The 19,495-nt window shown below is 36.3% G+C and overlaps 1 protein-coding gene across 3 annotated transcripts in view; it reads right to left on the reverse strand.

The window, feature by feature from the left end:
- The window catches only part of LOC108972855 (MOXD1 homolog 2-like), a gene marked incomplete at its 3' end in the record, with an annotated part of 113,899 nt that extends 101,074 nt beyond the window's left edge, over nucleotides 1–12,825 (reverse strand). For 2 of the 3 annotated variants that reach the window (XM_018939699.1, XM_018939696.1), the window contains 1 exon segment: nucleotides 12,417–12,825. 3 annotated transcript variants of the gene reach the window in all.
- Between the last annotated feature and the right edge of the window lie 6,670 nt (nucleotides 12,826–19,495).

Raw genomic sequence — 19,495 nt, forward strand, 5'->3', positions numbered from 1 at the left:
GGCAAGCATCTACCTTGGCTTTTAGAGTAAAGAAAAAGGAGCAGATTCACTCACCTACATAGTCTGTGTACCATGTAATTAGTACGAGCAAGTGCTTGCTATATCTGCTTGCAAGAACATAATAGTTGTACATACTTGAGCTTACTTTGAACTCTGTCAATTTTATGTACACGTGCGTACATAAGTACAGTTACTTGTAAATATGTGCAAGTAAAAGTTGTACAACAAAAACTCATTAAGAAACTAATTACATTTACGACAATAACAACAAAAACGAATAACTCCGCTGCTTTGGCGGCATATCAAGCTTGCGGAAACTTTAAATTTAAGTTGTTGTCGAGTCGGGTAATACATACTCGTACATACGCCCCAAAAAACTCAAAACGAAAAATTCAAAAAATTCCCATAGCGGCATTTAATGCAACCGGATCAAGCATAATTTTGATTTTTTGTCACGTTCCTCAGCATATGGAAATATTATTTGTAAATACTTTTATGTTCGGTACGTGACCAACCGCACTCCACACGCTAGATTTGGGCAGCGGGCCATCGCATTGCTGTAGGCTATATGACCCTTTTAATGACGAGAACGTTTTACTGGCTCAATGAAATTGTACGAACCGTCAATGTTGCCCACTTTATTAACTATAGGGTGGGTATGGTTTCTGCGGCCGATGGCTGCAACACGGTATCCGTAGAATAACGCATTGGATGCACAGAGACAAGCGTGTCGCTTTCAATATTTAATATGGGAATTTCGTCAATTTTAAGCTTGAGCTGTGACATTTACCATCAGGTTGGTACGTAAATAAATGCCGGTGGTAATTTACACTCTCCACAAGGTACACCGAAATATTACCGTATAACCAAAGCTTGTATTGAAAGGCACTAGAGAGCTTAATTTATTCATATGAAGAAGAGTTATTTACAATCGATATAGAGTTAATAAAATAACTTCAAAGTGATTTCCTTTATAAATTTTGCTGCAGTCAACTGTTTTTTCCCGTGTATAGAATAAAGTAAAAGTTTATTGGCCAAAAGATTTCCCTTTGAATGAAGGAGCGTATTAAGTATTATTCTATCAATAATTATAATTAAATAGTTAAATACCAACAAAACATGTTCACAATTTTATAAGCCAGATTTGAGGACTTCACGGCACAAACGCTCCGCTATAGTAGAGAAGTACCTCCCAGAATAGAATATACTGCATACCCTATATAATTGGACGACATACTCTATATAATCGGACGACTATAGCATATAGCTGACATAAAAGCTGAATATTGAAATTCAAGATCTTGCTTGGCTCCCTTTTACGTATTATATAGTTTTTACTTTTATATATATAAACTTTGGTTAATAGTCCGTCTTTAATCTGCTTTCATCCTTTCAACCTTAGCTAATTAACTTTTGTTCTTATGTTTATACAGCTTAACTCCTCGGGCGCAAAGCCATTCACACAATATGAAATTGCTGTCATTGTTCTAGGAGTTTATGCCCTTTTTCACCAAAATATATTTGCTTTCTCCATTGTTTTTATTTTTGTTGTTATTATTGATTTAAGTGCGGACGCTCATCTGTGGCTTTGTTGAATTAGCAAATAAGTGGCAATCGAATACGAGAAGCTAATGAAATCCGGAAGAGACTTTGATCTGAACCCGATGCATTCAATACTTTCAGGAGCCTCAAGCTTAAGTAAACAACTAATAAAGCTCTGCCAATCTGTATTCATACATATTTACTTAGAATACTTTCGCGCCCACATACAAGCTGTCAGTGCTACAATAATGAATCAAACTTAAATATTTTAGGCCTTACTTTGCTGATATTCAACCATAACTGGATGTTTATCCACTTATGTATATTCCCTATAGGAAATTAAAGTGTCATAAATCATCAATATTTGGAAACATCATTAATTTTCAATTCGACTTTAGCAAAATAGCATCGCTGAAGTACTACAAAATATTATCATATATAGTATATACTTCAGTACTAACGAAGAAATCGGCATGGAATTTTCAACAAAGTCAAATCGTCATATAAAAATACGATATATCTTAAATTGAACAGCATTTTATCGAAATAGATGAAATGGAGGATGGAGTCATGTATAAAATTTCACGCAAGTGAGGAAAGTTTTCTGAGGAAACGATTATTTTACACATGGCTCAAGCAGTTTACCACTTCCGCTCTTAGATGAAGTATCCTCTGGGTAGCCAAAGAATATCCGTTTGAAGGCGAGCTAAGTGATATAGTGATATAGCAAACCATCTCTCCCCAGAGACAAAGACTGATACGATTAGGTCCTTGTAGCACTTACTACAGTGGCCATATAAAGACAATCCGTATCCAAGCGAATTTTTTAAACATTTCGTTGATTTGCGATCATGCCCCGAAGGAAGAGAAGGTCGATGTTACCAAAGATGCCTTCTTTGAATGACTTTAAGGCCAGTGTGGGCAAGAAGGTATCTTTGGCACAACGGTTGGTAAATTCAGATTTCATCATGCAACATCCCCAAAGGGGTTGAGACCGATCGACCTCGCCGCATATATTCACCATGCGCCAAATAGAAAATAATTCGAGCTGCAGAGCTGAATCGAGAAAGCACAATACTTTATAAGAGTGTACAGCTAGTGGCGTACGCCGATGATATTGATATCATTGGCCTCAATAACCGCGCCATTAGTTCTGCTTTCTCCAGAATGGATAAGGAGGCGAAGCAAATATGTCCGGTAGTGAACGACGACAAGGCGAAATATCTCCTGTCATCAAACACACATTGACGTAGGCAAGAGACAGCAGCAACACTGGCTACGTAATGTCATTCGAATGGATGAGAACACTCCAGTTCTGAGAGTATTATAGAATTATCTCTCTTCCGCTTTTTTTTTTTTTGTTCTTTATTAAATATTTTATAAAAAGTGTTACGGCGATTGGATTTAGTTAGAAATGCGACGCTTCGTTCGATAATCTGTTTCCATTTATCCGGCAACTTCATAATACCCCCCTCGTAGAAGCCCCCCTCCTTATTTGCGAAAAACCAGGATAGCCACTTTTCAAAAGCTTCTTTTCACAGCCTCTTTTGAGTTTAACTTTGCGTCAGCAAAGGACAGGAACAGGTGGTAATCACTTGACGCTATATCCAGGATATATGGTGGATGCGATGAAACCTCCCATTCGAGCTCCCGTAGCTTCTGACGAGTCATCAACGAAGTGTATGGTCTGGCGTTATCCTAGTGAAACACTACACCCTTCCTGTTGGCCAATTCTCAACGCTTCTGGTGCAAGAACAAATCCCGGCTTGGCCACTGTTTGGGACGGTTCACCGACCTTCGACCACGGCCGTTTTCGCTTGAAATTTTCGTTTGTGGTCCATTTTTCGTCGCCAGTCACAAATTGGTCGAGTTCGTTCCGTTTCAGCGCGTATTTATTTGTGTCTGCTGAATTTATTTTAAAAAGCAAACAATGATTGAAGTCATTCTAAAAACACGAAGTTTAGTTTTTAAAAAATATGTTTTAAGTATCTCTTTATAAAATAATCATCCAAATATCGTAATAATACCTTGGTCCAGGTACATTTAATTTGGCACGCAACCTTTTTCTTGCTTTAAAGATGTATCTACATTTTGTCAAGGCTGAACCGTTTTTAATCCCCGCTGCAACTTTAGCAATTAATATAAAAATGCAAAAAGAATATTTGCATATAATATTTGTTAAAAAGAATTTGGTATGCACTTTGTCTCTTAGAAGTTCTGGTGCTTCACTGCCTCACCAGTATTCCTTTCAGCCTAAATATTTATCAGTCCATTTAATGTCACCAAAAATTCAATTTTTTGTGACACAAATCTCTTCATTTTAGGCCTCTATCTCGTACCAATGCCATTATTAGGCTTATGGGCATAGCTTTCACTTTTTGCTAATATTTTGGCTCGCAATTACCAATGGGCGCTAAATGTTGACAATTTGCCATTTGCCAAGTTTTAAGCGAAAGTACTCTTTTGTTCCATTTAAAAAACAAAAAATAACAATTTGGGCATAGAATTTTGTTTTAAGGAGTTAAGCGTGTTTCACGGCTTCAAAACAAGCAAAAATATTGTCTTATTTAATTCTTTAACATCTCTAGAAAGTTGTCCTAAATTTTCAAATTGATACTTTTGGAGATAGCCTTAAAAAGTTTCGCTCTCGAGGTCAGCTCTATTTTACGCATTTTTTTCGAAGCTGTGTTTTCAAAGTAGATTGTCAAGATTACTCGCGAATAATTCAACCAATCTTAGTGACATTTTTACACAGATCTTTTAAATATATTTAACAAGGTCTTTGAAGAGGAGTTCAATTACAACTATTAAAAAACATTGAGCAATTTTAACAAAAATCTGCGTTTTTTTGGAAAAACGTCTGCCAAAAATACAATTTTCGCTGTTTTGGTTTTCCCTTCCTCCAATACCTACCTAGGCCGAAGTTTGAATATTTCCTTTTGAAATTTTCAGTAGATCTTTGTAAAATATGTACATGAATATAAATAATAAAAATTTTAAATAAAGCATTTCATTTTTTATATGGAAAAAATTAATTTTTGAAAACATGCTGTTTTTTGCTCATGTAACCCCCTAAGGTACAGAAATCATATTACCAAGAAATCTTAAAAAGATTTTGCATATTTTCGGCCTGTACAAAACGCCCACACATTAGTAAGTTCTTTCTGTTTTAATAAGAAATTGAAAAAACAGTCTAAGGCAATTTAAAACTATAGTAATTTAAAGTATACCAAAAATAATGCTCAAATTTAACATTTCGCTTACTTACATATGTATGCATATGTGCTGTTACCACATATCGTGAATATATTCTTATGATGGATAGATTTGCATATTTGTATGCAATGGAGTGTTGCGCACGAGCTTATGGGGGTATTCATATGTAAATGAGAGACAAATGGAGTTAGTCAGCCATACATTACTTTTATTAATTTTGTCTATACATATTAATATGTGTGTGTAAACATGGTATATACGTGGTAAATATGGGAATGCCGACTAGGAAATATTATTATGGGAACTACATTGCGTTACCACTGATAATCGTCACGCTTTGTGGACGGATTCTGTATTTTGTTGCCTTGCTGCCTTTGGATTCCACAAATATGCATGCTGCGCGCCTGTACGTATGCTTTATACCAAAAGCACCTCAATCGGTTATGCCGGTAATTTATGCTTAAGTTAAAGTCCTTGAATAAATACATGGAAAATCCTTTGAAATTGAAATTGAAATTGAACATCTCCTTTGCGGCCACGATGCGGTTAAGAGCGAGGGGCTGAAAGACTGGTGGTGTAAAGTAAAATGTTGTATTGCGGTGAATGATGAGGTGCGGGCCATGCATGTGTACAAAGAAAGGAGTGTTGCTCTGCACCGGCGTGTGGCAAATGGAATTGGCATTGAAGAGCACTTTGGGAAAATTAAATTAATACTTATACATGGGCAGGAAGAAGACTTTACGGATTTCATTTCATTTATTTTGTATAAATATTCAATATAATTCAATTCAGCATTCCGTCTACATATGGATGCCGCATCGTCTAGTGCCACATGTGTTCGTTGCTATACAATACTGCACTACATACGTACGAATTTATGCAACTGCACCAAGACAATAGGTATTTACGAGCAATTACATAATACACAAGCATGTTGGTGCATATGCAAAGTTATGCCCTTAATATTTCACATTTGCATGTTTTAATTAATACCCATTGTCATATTTAAATGCCGGACTTCTAAGGTTAATCTATGCAACGTCAAGAGCAAAGGAACGTTTCTGAAATCAATTAGCTGAATGAACTCATTAAAATGGAAATTGACGCCCTAGTACTTAGTATTCCTTCATCCAGATAATAATCTCCATTTTAAGACAAGTATCAGCAAACTATTCTATTTACATGCTGTTACTCTATATACGCACAAAAGATGTACTGTCCAGACTTATAAATAAGTTTAAAATATAATTCGTATTAAATTGCTGAATAAATGCAAATAAAGGGTGATTCATTTCGAAGTTCACTACTTTAAAAAATAAAGAAACTTCAAATTTAATTGGAAATGCTTGCTATCATTCGAAAGAACATTTGGCATTTATTTTTTGAAGATTATCTCTTTCAAATGTTGGTCACGGCTACGTCTCAGATTATCCATCCGTTGTTTTCACATTTCGATGACTCGTTCGGGCATTTCGACTGGTATCTGCCGAATGACAATCGAGACTCTGCATATCCGCACAGGAAGAAAGTCTAATGCTATGATATCACACTATTTTGGTGGACAATCGACCGGTCCAAAGTGGGAAGCGGCGAAGCCTTTTTGAAACCAAATGTCGCCGAGATGACGAGCTTCAATTTCAGGAATCAAATATTTGGTTACATGTATCGCCATTGACGGTTACGTTCTCACCGGCAACATTTTTGAACAACCGATGGACCGATGATTAAAATGGCTCACAGACCACACCAAACTGTTGTTTTTTCTGGATGGCATGGAAGTTCTTGAATCTCTTGAGGTTGCTCTTCGTCTCAAATATAGCAATTTTTTTTTGTTTATATAACCATTGATCAAGACATAGCCCTTATCGGCGAACAAAATTTCTGTCGAAGTGTGGGATCTTCTTGGAACCGTGGGTAGGTCGACCGGCTTCAGTTCTTGCACAAACTGTATTTTGTTCGCAGTAAATCATTCCATATGTCAGTCCGAGTTGCTGCGAACGACGTCTTCGTGTACACTCTCAGCTACGGCTGTGATATTTTTTTCACTGGTGTAAGTTTTTCCATGATGAAATGCTAAGCAATAGTGAAGTGAAACTACATAAAAGCCTTTGAAAAAGGACCTCTACTTGGGTCACTCGTTAGTCAGAAATAGTAACTATTAAGGAATACTCAATTGTAATACGGCAGCTACAGCTTAGTACAAAAATTTACGTGTGTCACTGCTACGCGCTGTGCATTGTGTTTTGCTTCCGACAAATATAATACTCTCCAAAGTTTTGCCAAGATATGCTCTCAACTTAATATATAGACAAATATTTAATCCTATGTACTTATATGATATTAATTACACTAATAGAAGAATAGCTACTTCTGACCTCTGCATGCTAACAAATTCCAATAAATTTTATTATCAAAAGACAAAATCAAAATATAATAGAATTGCATACCTTACACACAAATTTAATTGAATTGAGTATATGGTATTCAGTGTGCCTTTTCAAAACATTTAATTGGAGCCAAAATAACAAAATAAACTACATCTACAAAATATTTTAATTTAAAAAGCCGATTTCGACAAACGTGCTCAGCTTCTTATCACTCTATCGTTAAGCAGAATGTCCATCTTACAAAGATTGTCTTTAAAAATATATCAAAATAATTGAAATTGCTTTTAGATAAGGCATTACCTGAGGCAAAAGGTCCTACACAAATAACTTTATATGTGTCTGTCTATAAATGAGACTGTATATGTATTGAAACAATAATGAATTTCGCTTTACATGCCAGACTAGCCACAATTATGCCATCCGTAGACAACCTGCAACTGCAAAACTCAAAAGCAAAGACTGAGAGAGTACTGAACAGTACACTGCCAAAATTTTTCTATGCTTTCAATGAATACTATAAGCAAAAGAAAATTCTTTAATAGTATATTGATAACATTTATTTCTACGTACACTCACTTATTTTTCACGAAATTTTTTTTTCAAGGTCTTATATGAACGCCAGTTTAGCTTAAATCCAAGATGCTTTCGGCCGCAATTTTCGATATTATGAAAAAAATATAACACACTTTATTTTTAAATAAGAAAAAATCGTTAACTACGGTTGTAACGAAGCTAGACTACCCTTCACGCTTGCTATATTTATGCCATAAAAGGGTGTAGAAAGATCCTTAGCTTGATTTTGAACGGTCAATTGGATGGGAACCATATGATATAGTGGTTGATGACCCATTTCTGGTCTCTACGCCAGGCTAAGCAACCACAATGGTTTGCTAAATTTCTCATAGACCATATGAACACTGAAGTATGATCAAGCTAGCGAATACTTTAAAGATACTTTAAGGGTGTCGAATGAATAAAGCTAGATAAATGACAAAAAAAATTTCTACTATTACTGCCTCTTTTCACTAGGACAACTGTGTGCAAATCTGGAAGATTGTTGTAATCGAGCAAACCTTAATTCTAAAATCGCATTTTTCTAAAAAAAAAACAAATATATTTCTCTCGGAAATTATCCGACTTTATTAATCCATATATTATATGTATATCTTATGGTTTCAGCCTAAAAGTTTTAGCATAAATCACAAGAGTAATACCATACATTTCTAATCTAATCTACTTTGGAATCAGCATCAACCCTTGATTAAAATTGTATCTAATTGCGATATTATTTTCTCAATATAACCTAAGAATGCGTACAGCGTTTTTCTAGCTTCACTTTTCGTTGGCTTTCCCTCGAAGCAGTTTTCCTAAGCTTTATACAATTCATAGATTAAGCTGCTTGACAAAATACTGCATTTACCAAACATGTGTGCAACACATGCATGAGCTGAAAATAAATCCAGCATAGCTGAGCGACAAGTACAGCTGCCACGTGCACTAGCACAAATGAGAACAAATCATTGATTTCGTAAACTTTTTGAAGCAACCAACATGATATGTCCGAATGATGAGCTTGTATTGATGTACCTCAACTCAAGTGCAACCCAAAGCGCCACCTGAAAAATTTCGCGCAGAACCACATTCGTTACGATGCTGTCTAAAGCTTCAATTTCCGCTTTTAAAAAGTGTGAACCAACTTTATACATATGTATGTATATGTTATATGTATGATATATTTCTCAAATATTAAATAATAAACTAAATCTACAAAAATTGGTAGGGAAATGCCGTAGAATTGGACAAAACCTCCCAAATACAAAGTGAGTGGGATAGATATGAGGTGAACTGAACGCAGGTGTAAGTATCTAAACGTATGGGTCCAAACTCGATTATCGAGTGGGAGGTGGTGTCTTTTCGGCAAAATTAGATACCAGAATCGCGTTTCGACTAGGAGATCACAGCAATTAAAAAAGCCTTCATATACTGACAAAAAGTGTACTCACAACAAGAAATATATTTATACTATATATATATATGTACATATACAGAGAGCTTACAGGCTTTGAATCACTAACATCTTGAAGTGTTTAATCGAAGATAGTAAAATAATGTCTTGAACTTCCTGTGGATGTGACGGCCTATTTCACGTTAAACCTGCAATGGATTGTAGGACACTGTGATATTCCTGGCAATAGTGAAACAGACGATCTATCCAGAGCATACACCACCCTAAAATTAGACTTCGACAGAGAGGGAATATATATACATATATGTAACCCTCTGGGTATTTATAAATATTTAACATGAAACATGTTATAGATATGTAGGCAAGCGTGCTAATAGGTAGAAGAAGAAGATACCATAGATCCATGCGAATGCAAGGCTTTATATAGGAAAATATACGCAACTATCGGTCGAAGTTTTATTGGATGGGATATACAGATACCTCGAAAGTTGTTCATATTGTCAAATATCCATCCTACCTGTGGAACAACCTATCGACAAAACAAAATTACAAAAATAACAACGATTTTTCTAAAATTCGTACTAAATCGCCGCTAAATCAGTCGTTTCTTACACTGTAGACTCTGAATGTAGTATTTTATGGAGAAAGTGTTGGTTATACACACATATATTTTGCCCAGCACCGCCAAGTGCATCAATTGGTTTGAATTGTATATTAGAGTGGGTCGATTTACACTGAGCAATAAAACCAGACAAATCGCGTTTGCGGAAAATGCTCTACGAATCATTTTGCCCAACTTTAATTGAGGGACTATGGGTCTAAAATCGTTTCCGAGACAGCAATATGTAAGTTGAAGTTTTGTTAGGAAGTAGTTTTGGGATCATAAAAATTTGTTCGTCAGTTTTAGAGATAACCGAGTGAAATTTAAAACAGAGTGGAATTTGGTAATATGTTTATTATTTGTCGAAAACCGTAGATCGGTGAATTATATCCAATACAAAAAATTCACTTTAAAAATGGCTGGAAACCGGTTTTAGACCCATACTCTCTTAACCCGAGTTGTTCAGGATGAGCCTTGAACCCTTCTCGCATTCATAGTTTTATAGAAAAAAATCGACCCGCTCTAATCTAATATATTAGATGAATCTGTATGTGTCTTATGCTGTGCATTAGTCAAAATCAAAGTGAAATTGCCAGACACTAGTTAATTCTTACATTAAAGAGAATGCTTATGAGCAAACTATCAATAGCAAATATTTATCTATTGAAATCTTCGCGGAGATGCAGTGTAATATTTTTAAAATAATGTTAATAGCTATTAAAAATGTTCTGCAGATATGTAATGCTGTTCGAAGTTAAATTTTGAATAAAAAAGGGAGGAAACCTCAACTTCGGCTCGACCGAATCTATAATACCCATCACAGTGCATATCTCATAACAAAATGGGTATTAAGAGAGTTTTATCTTGATTTTTTGTCAATTTGTAATGCACCTATATGCGCTGCCTTAGATAATTTCGTAAAGGCACCTGGTATAAAAAAGCTTTTCCAAACAAGGACTTGAACTATCTCGGTCAATTTGTATGATATATACTATCGTTGTCCGACATCGGCGGTTCCGAAAGTTGAGTAGCTTCTTTGTGAGAAAAGGACGAGTGCCAAATTTTAGAGCGATATCCCAAAAAATGAAAAACTAGTTCGTGGACAAACATATGGGCAGCCAAACGAGCAGGTAGATTGACTCGGCTCGTCACGTTTATCATTTATAAATGTATATACTTTGTAGGGTCTTTGACGTTAGCTTTCCTACCCTGTTCAGGCTATCACAATGCTTGCGTTATGAAAATCAGTTTAAATCCAACGAATTAATCCAAAACTCGGACTCATGTCTTACACCGATACTTAAAAGGTATAATTAAAGAATGTATTCAGTCGAAATTAATGGATTAGTGAACAGCTTAAATTGGCTGCAGTTCCAGTTACTAGTGGGAAAAATGTTTTCTAAGTATTTGTTTTTGGATGCAATTTCAATTCTGTGTGTACGAATGTTGTACATACATACATACATACGTATGTAGGCTTGCGTAAGTTTGGTTGTGTATACTTGTCAAGGATTGCTAGTATGCGACCGTCGTAAACAATTGAGGTCGTATACTTACCTTGCAAAGCCGAAAAGTTAATTTGTTTTTTTGCCTTTGGTCTTTTTATGCTGATGCTTTCAGTTGTGTTGCTATTGACGGCTTTGAAAGAGTAAGAGTAAATATCTGTGTATGTATGTGTGCCTCTTTGCAACGGTGAATGCAGCCCTTTTCGCCAAGGAGAATGGGGTGTCAGCTGCGGTAGCGCTCCCAGTTGGATAGTTTGCATTCGGAAACGACTGACAGCGCAAACGGTGTTCCTAGTACGGTGATCGGAAGGAGCACAGTTAATTAGGAATGCAGGTAGTTGTACTTCAGCAACCGCTGAGTAATGCTTCGTACATCAATGTATTTATGGTAATCCTCGTTAGGCCAAACGGCTTAAGTGAGCACCACAATTCCGCAAGATGACCCAAAAACACGACACTACACGACACGATACATAAAACGCATACAATTCGTGTGCATATGACGGAAGGTATTTTCACGTACAAAAAACTTAGAAACACACAATGCAACAAAACGTTAGGCACACGGTCGAATAGGCGCGAAAACTTGCCGCTGCTAAAAAACAAATACCGGCTATTGCGTACGAACAAACAAATGCCTGGACTTTGCCGAGTTTATTCTCTGAAACTTAAGGCATTTGAAGCGCTATGCAAATCCTTTTGAAGCATGCGGTTGCATGTGTATACACTGGGTGCTATTTTAAATACACATACATATATAAAAATTGATGCCCTTATGACGGAGAAGTTTTTGAATTAAACCACATTCTCATTACTATTTTAATTTGCATATTTCAATTCGGCCTCCCAATGCACAAATTCATATCAATGCATATACATATGTATGTATGCATGTGTATATATAAATATTTGAAAATATTTTACTTTTTTTTATAAATGGCCGGTTCAAAATCAATTTGCCGCACACACACAAAATTTTACTGACTATGTTCAGATATATTTATATATACACACGTGTATATATGTACATACATATCTGCATTGGAGCTTTTTGCAGGTTTTAACTTTTGACTGACTAGTCAAGTGATAAGAAAGCAGAAACAACTCCCACAACTAGCATTATTTCGGTGCATTTTAGTTCGCATCAATCAATATTTTCATATATTCATGCAAACACGTTAGCATACACATAAACATACCCATTCATATGCAGTATACGTCCATGTATACATACAAACATTTGATTATTTGAATAGGTGCCGATGCAACTTTATACCGCCCACGACGCGGCCGCCAAACCGTTGTACTCAGCGTAATTAATTTTCAATTTCTAACAGTCATTGACCCGCTAACTCCGCTAACTACGGCTACTAATGTTGCGACCGGCTTTAGAGATGTTATAGTTAGCAAACTTATTTGACATTTACGTTTCTCATCTTTTACAGTGTCGTTATTATTATTGTTATTTTTTAAGGTTTCGAATTTTTTGGGAATACCCTTTTCTTTTGTTTTCTTTCAGTTTGGCTGGCTTATTTGTTAGCTACTCGCGCAAAAAAACCGCAGCGAATAACGCAGCGCGAGAACCGAGAACCCGTTTCCGGCACTAACCATTCAATGCGTAACTTGTTACTGAATAATTTGCTGTTAGAGGTACCTGTATTAGGTCACCTCTGTGCCAGTTCACAATTATATTACTGCTGCTCTTCAATGTTCCAATTCCGTGTTGTCGATGCACTAAATTCACCCCTCGCTTTGCGACAACAATTCCAGCCGCATCACATTTACACTTTCACATTCGGCACATTCGGCGGCCGCAGCTCCACAACATCAATATTACAACAAACAGTGACACCCACAGAGTTCAACTTGCCGTCTGCATGGTCTGTTTGTTTCACAGCGCCGTTTGTCAGCCATTCAGGTGCTTTGCGCAAATTGTTGATAAATTCTCTCACTCAAATCTCCTCATACACTGGTGCATCCTCAAATTCACATATGTATGCTTGTTCACTGGCTGCTCATTTACTTCCATTATAATTATAGTTAACTTTACTTCTATTAAAGTTATACTTTTGCTTGAGCTAGAAAGTTGCATATATACTACAGCCAGAGAACATAAAACATTTTTTTCACGTTCTCTGCTTCAGCTTCCGTTGATTTTACTCTGCGCACGAGTGCATTTTTGAGGAAGTTGGATGCACCCCGAAGTAATATGAAAATTCAAAAGAGAGAATCACAATTGTATCGGAACTTTGGGAGCGTTTCAATTCCGGTACGTACACTTATCTATTAAGAGAAAATTATAGAAAATGTTTTATTCTCTTTAAACCCTAATATTTTTGTTTCTCACAGCAAGTAAACAATGTAAATGTCAACAGAAATGAGTCCGACTTAATACATTTTCATCCATTTTGATATGTGTACATACATATACACATATATAGGAATAAGTACTCAAAAGATAACAGCAATGCTAATGTTATAAATATATTTCACTCTCTTCACTGTGAACAAACTGTGTAAGAGCTCGCTAAGCACTTGGTCATTCACTGTCACTGTTCATTTTTGTAGAAATATGTCCCAATGATTCCCTCTGCCAAACAGTGACTTTCTGAGGATGTAAAGGCGTTTCAGCAATGACTTATCGAGAATGATCACTATAAATGCGAGAATTCGTTTTATTCACGTACCCTGAAAAAAATTTTATTGTCTTGGGAAGTAGGCGCAGTTGTAGTCAGATTTCGCTCATTTTCGCACTGTGACATAGAAATATGACCAGAATGTAACGTACTTCATTTATTCGAAATCGGTCGGATGGGTCCCGAGATATGTGATTTCACCTAAAACTGAGTGGTGTAACGTCAGCTAATTGAAATCATCTTCAAATAAGAAGATATAAAATGAATTGAAATAACTAAATGTAATAATATTAGCTGTGTTTTATTTGGCAATCACAAGCTAATAGCTAAATCATGGACAAATAACACGTACTTAGCTTATTGCATATATTCGCTGAAGATTTAATTGGGTGTGTAATGCGGACAAGAACAATCAGCTGATATACTAGTTAGTCTAAACTTTAAAATTTGTAAACCTGAATATAATATAATATACAAATATATTTATTCAATTCAAATTTGTCTTAACTTTAACTCAATACTCATCCAAAAATATGTAATTTGGGTTTGTTTACATTTTCATCTGTCAAAGTATGGTTTCCCGCTTTGCCAACAACTTTTTTTTTTTGGGAAAAAGGAAAAACCTAAGGCTAAGTCTTCCACACAAAATAAGCTAATAGCCTAATTTGCTGGTCAAATAAAACAAGCCTATTGAGAATGTGCCAAATGTCAACCAGGGGATAGGAATTGATTACATTAAGGATCTGAGGTTAAGACCAAGGTATAATTCATTCCATTCACAGAATATTTAAGAAAGCTTTCCCACTTAAATTAATTAAGATATCATACATTATGACCAACCAAAATGGTTTAAAACCAGGTTGAATGTCGGAAATCATAACATAGGGTATATTGGAGCAATATAGATTTGGGCTGATTTCAAGAACATAATTTCGGACAATTTTGTAAATATATAACTCATTCACTGACTGACATATTTAACATAGGGTTTGTTAGAATAACACATAGTTTAAGGTAGTATATGGGGATTTGGGTAATTCGTATTCCAATATCAAATATTTATTGTGTTAAACTAGAGTAGGTCAAATTTATTGCATATTGAGCGATGTATTCGGTATGAAGCCAACCGGATATTTTATTAATATCTTATAATAAAAATCTAATATTAGATATGGATATTCTAAGCGTAGCCAGGTCCTTCTCCACCTGGCCCTTCCAACGGAGTGGAGGCCTTCCTCTTCTTCAGCTTCCCTCGGCGGGTACAGCGTCAAATACTTTCAGAGCTGGAGTGTTTTCGCCCATTCGGACAACATGACCTAGCCAGCGTAGCCGCTGTCTTTTAATTCGCTGAACTATGTCAATGTTGTCGTATAACTCATACAGCTCTTCGTGCCATCGAATGCGATATTCGCTGTACCTAACGCGTAAAGGACCATAAATCTTTCGCAGAACTTTTCTCTCGAAAACTCGCAATGTCGACTCATCAGTTGTTGACATCGTCCAAGCCTCTGCACCATATTGCAGGACGGGAATTATGAGTGACCTATAGAGTTTGGTTTTTGTTTATCGTGAGAGGCTTTGCTTCTCAATTGCTTACTCAGTCCGAAGTAGCACCTGTTGGCAAGAGTTTCCTGCGTTGAATTTCTAGGCTGACATTGTTGGTGGTGTTTACGCTGGTCCCAAGATAGACGAAATTATCTACGACTTCAAAGTAATGACCGCCAACAGTGACGTAAGTGATAAGTCGCTAGTGCTACGACAGTTTGTTTGATGACAGGAGATATATAGTCTTGCCCCCGTTCACTGCCAGACCCATTTGTGTTGCTTCCTTGTCCAGTCTGGAGAAAGCAGAACTAACGGCGCGGGTGTTGAGGCCGATGATATCAATATCATCGGCATACGCCAGCTACTGTATACTCTTATAGAAGATGGTACCTTCTCTATTTAGTTCTGCAGCTCGAACTATTTTCTCCAGAAGCAGGTTGAAGAAGTCGCACGACAGGGAATCGCCTTGTCTGACACCTCGCTTCGTATCGAACGGCTCGGATAAGTCATTCCCCATTCTGACGGAGCTTTTGGTGTTTCTCAACGTCAAATAGGCCAAACACACATACAAATTAACAAATAAAACAATTTACAGAAATTATAGTCAATAAAAAATAAAATATAAACAAGTAGGTAATTTCAGATGTGTGGTATATGAAGAAAATATCGACCAGAATATGGGATATAAGTATAGTTGGGATATAAGGCTAAGATCAAGGTCTAAATAAATTTCAGTCATAATCAGCGCATATCATTTTGAAGTAAACTTGTCATCTTAATTTCATTAAAATATCACACATATTGCGAAAATACAAATATAAAATGTATATTGAAAATCAAAATTAAGGAAAATTATTATATGTCGTATATGGTGCTAGGCGAAGATATGGATTAATTGCTTAACTTTGGCTGTTCTAAATTATATGTAAGTAAGTGTGTTCCACAGGTCCGAAAATATCTACATATATTAGGTAATTTTATCTATTTTTGGCATGAAGATATATCGTTATCAGGTACATACTTATTGTTATCCTGAGTTTCTTAAGACAACTCACATATTGAACGACATACTAGCATTTTATTGGTTTGCACTTAAAGACATTTGTTGAATTCGATAATAATCTCATTCTGGTCATCTGTAATAAAAAAAAAACACCTTGTATGTTAAGGAACCCGCGTACCCAGTTTCACCGAGATATATCAAGTTATCGCTTGCTCACACGGACGGACAGACAGTCACTAGGAATTTAACTCCTTTTGTCATCCTAATAATGTGCGAGTACATATATGTATGCGTATATAAAAATCGTAAGGCGAACAAATATTATTTTTCAATCATCATCGTCTTTGAGCATTGGAAGCTTTGGCCTGCTGCACATGGTATCTCGGTTATTCGCCATTTTTATAATTTTATATACATACAAAGTTTATATATCTCTAGTTCGTTCTTTTGTAAAAATAGCTAACAAATAAATACCACAGAAACATTAAATTTCAAAAACTAGATTGCTTGGAGGGGCTACATAAGACTCCTTTGAAAATCGTAGGTATCGAAACATTTTGCACCAATAGCCTCCCCAAGGTATTCCATCTCTTACCTAAAAACGACCGAATCAACTCAGTTTGACAGTATGTAAATATGTGGAGGATGGAGTCATGTGTAGAAGTTCACGCAAGAGAGGAAAGTTCTCTAATCGCCATTCACTTGGGAGCACCTCACGACTCCCGGTCTTTTACCAAGTATCCTCTGGGCAGCCTAAGAACCGAATATATGGATCAAAGTTCCGATTGGGAATTTTTTTTATCGGAAATCGGTCAATGTGATTTTCGAACTTCTATCGGCAAATCTGTGGTTTATTTTAATAAAATGAAGGATTTCTAATAACGATGCATATTTGCGCCTACAATGGGTATAAACGGAGAAATAACTTACAAACCTTCGGGTATTTATTTGGCTTTGATCTTGGCAAGTTGCTAGAGTATGTAATGTTCGATTACACCCAAACTTAGGTCTTCCTAACTTGACTTTTTACAACATAGTTTCGTTCATGGTGATACACTGATTATAGGGTCCCTCAAACGTTTCGATACCATTTTTGTAGTACAATTTGTCCTTTGCCTCAAAGCAAGCCTCAGTTTTGCGGATCATCTCTTCATGCGACGAAATTTTCTTCCTAGTGAGCACTCTTTTGAAATTTGAGAACAGGAAATAGTCTATAGAGGTCAGATCTTGGGAATACCGTGGATGCGGAAGCAATCCAAAGATCATTTCGTGGATTTTTGCCATCGTTTTCACTGACTTGTGTCATTTTGCATGGTCTTAATGAAAAATAACTTTCTTTTTCTTCAAATGCCAGATTTCTAATTTATTTGAGTATAAATTTGTATTTTTGTTTTAAACCAGTTTACATGCGCGATCCTTCACCCACTAAATAATAGCCATCAAGAACATAATGTACTTTCTGCTAATTGAAAGAGCAAACAAACATGCTTCCACATAATGGCATATACATACGAATGCGCAGGTATGATGAAATAAATTAAAAACCCAAAAAAAAGTTTTAATGAAAACAACAGGGCGGTCTCAGTCCCATTTAATTTCATTCCCAGCGAACCAGAACTAGCAAATGTAGTAAAAAGATCCAGCACAATAGAAATGGCGCCAAAATAGGCACATGCTGTCGCAGTGAACATAAGGCCAAGGTGACAGGATCGTCATAAGAGCAATGCGCAATGCCGTGACTCGACGCTCTATAGACTTGATACAATTCATGGAACAGCAGCACATAATGAGATGCTAAATAATATTCTATGAGAGTGAATTTCGACTATTCGACAACTTGTATACGCTACTAACCCCTTTTACGCGACCCTGCATTTAACAAATAACGATTGACGCAGTGCTTAGCTACCACATTGATCGACGTTAAGCGCGTTGACGATTCCTACATACATACATATGTGCATGCATACATCAATTCTGTAACAGCCACTGCGAGGGTCTATGGTGTATTTTTTATTGCTCTCCAATAATGACAAAATTGGTTGGGAAATTAAAGAAAATTAGGGGGTTGCAACAGTAGCAAGTGAAGCGAGTGCACGCTCTTGTGGAAACACACGAACTTGCGAATAGCTACAAATGCATTTTGTGCATACACATCCGCACACATACTTATGCTTGTGTGCATTTTTATAATTCGTGCGTAATTTTTTAACGGTTCATGCATAAGAAATTGCCTAGGGTTCGCGGGTTGACTGACTTGCTCGGATTTTTTTCAATAGTTTCGGCTTCGGTGCATTCAAGCGCAACAAATGAGAGAAATGCGGCAACAAAAGGGGGTAGAAATTGCATCAATTTAATTTATTTGCGTTCAGACATATGTTTGTACAGACTTTGCTATAGGGTGTTTTGTTTGCGTATGTGATTTTCATGAAAAAACTAAAACGCCCGGAATTTAGCCTTATTATAAAGATAGGGATCTGCCATTATGTTTTAAAGATGATCTCGGGAAAGTGACCCCTGCGATTGGCTCGAAAAAATTAATTTTCGAACACATTTTGCTACAATTCGGGCCGTATGCCAACAATAATGCGCCAATTTTTATCAATCGTTTTGAGCTTATCTATGTACATAGAGAAGCGACTTCACATAACCTCACAAAAAATAGTCCATAGAATTTGCTCTTTGAGGCCACGTCGTGGGATATTCTCTATCAAAAATTATTGCAGCCGTGTTTAATAGCACGATCTTAAGGGTCATCCACATCAATATTCTCCAATTCAGACAAGAACAGTCATTAAACGTAGTGGAAACCGTGATCGATGGCCTCCACATTTGAGGCTCATTCACCACCCAAACAGACTATAAATCAAGTTACAGCTTTCAAAAAGTTCAACTCAAAAAAAAGTATTACCTCATTGAAAATCACTCTTCCAAAAAAAATACCCTTTATACATACTCATTTGGTTTGGGCATCATGTGCTTTAATGAGTATAAGTAAAATGTTCACAACCACCCCTTCTGGGAAATGGTTTGATCCTAGTGTCTTCAATACCTTTATCGGTTCTCGTTTATTTCGCTGACCATTTCGATAAAA

Source organism: Bactrocera latifrons, unplaced genomic scaffold, assembly GCF_001853355.1.
Source record: "Bactrocera latifrons isolate USDA-ARS-PBARC rearing strain unplaced genomic scaffold, ASM185335v1 scaffold_430, whole genome shotgun sequence".
NCBI lineage: Eukaryota > Metazoa > Arthropoda > Insecta > Diptera > Tephritidae > Bactrocera > Bactrocera latifrons.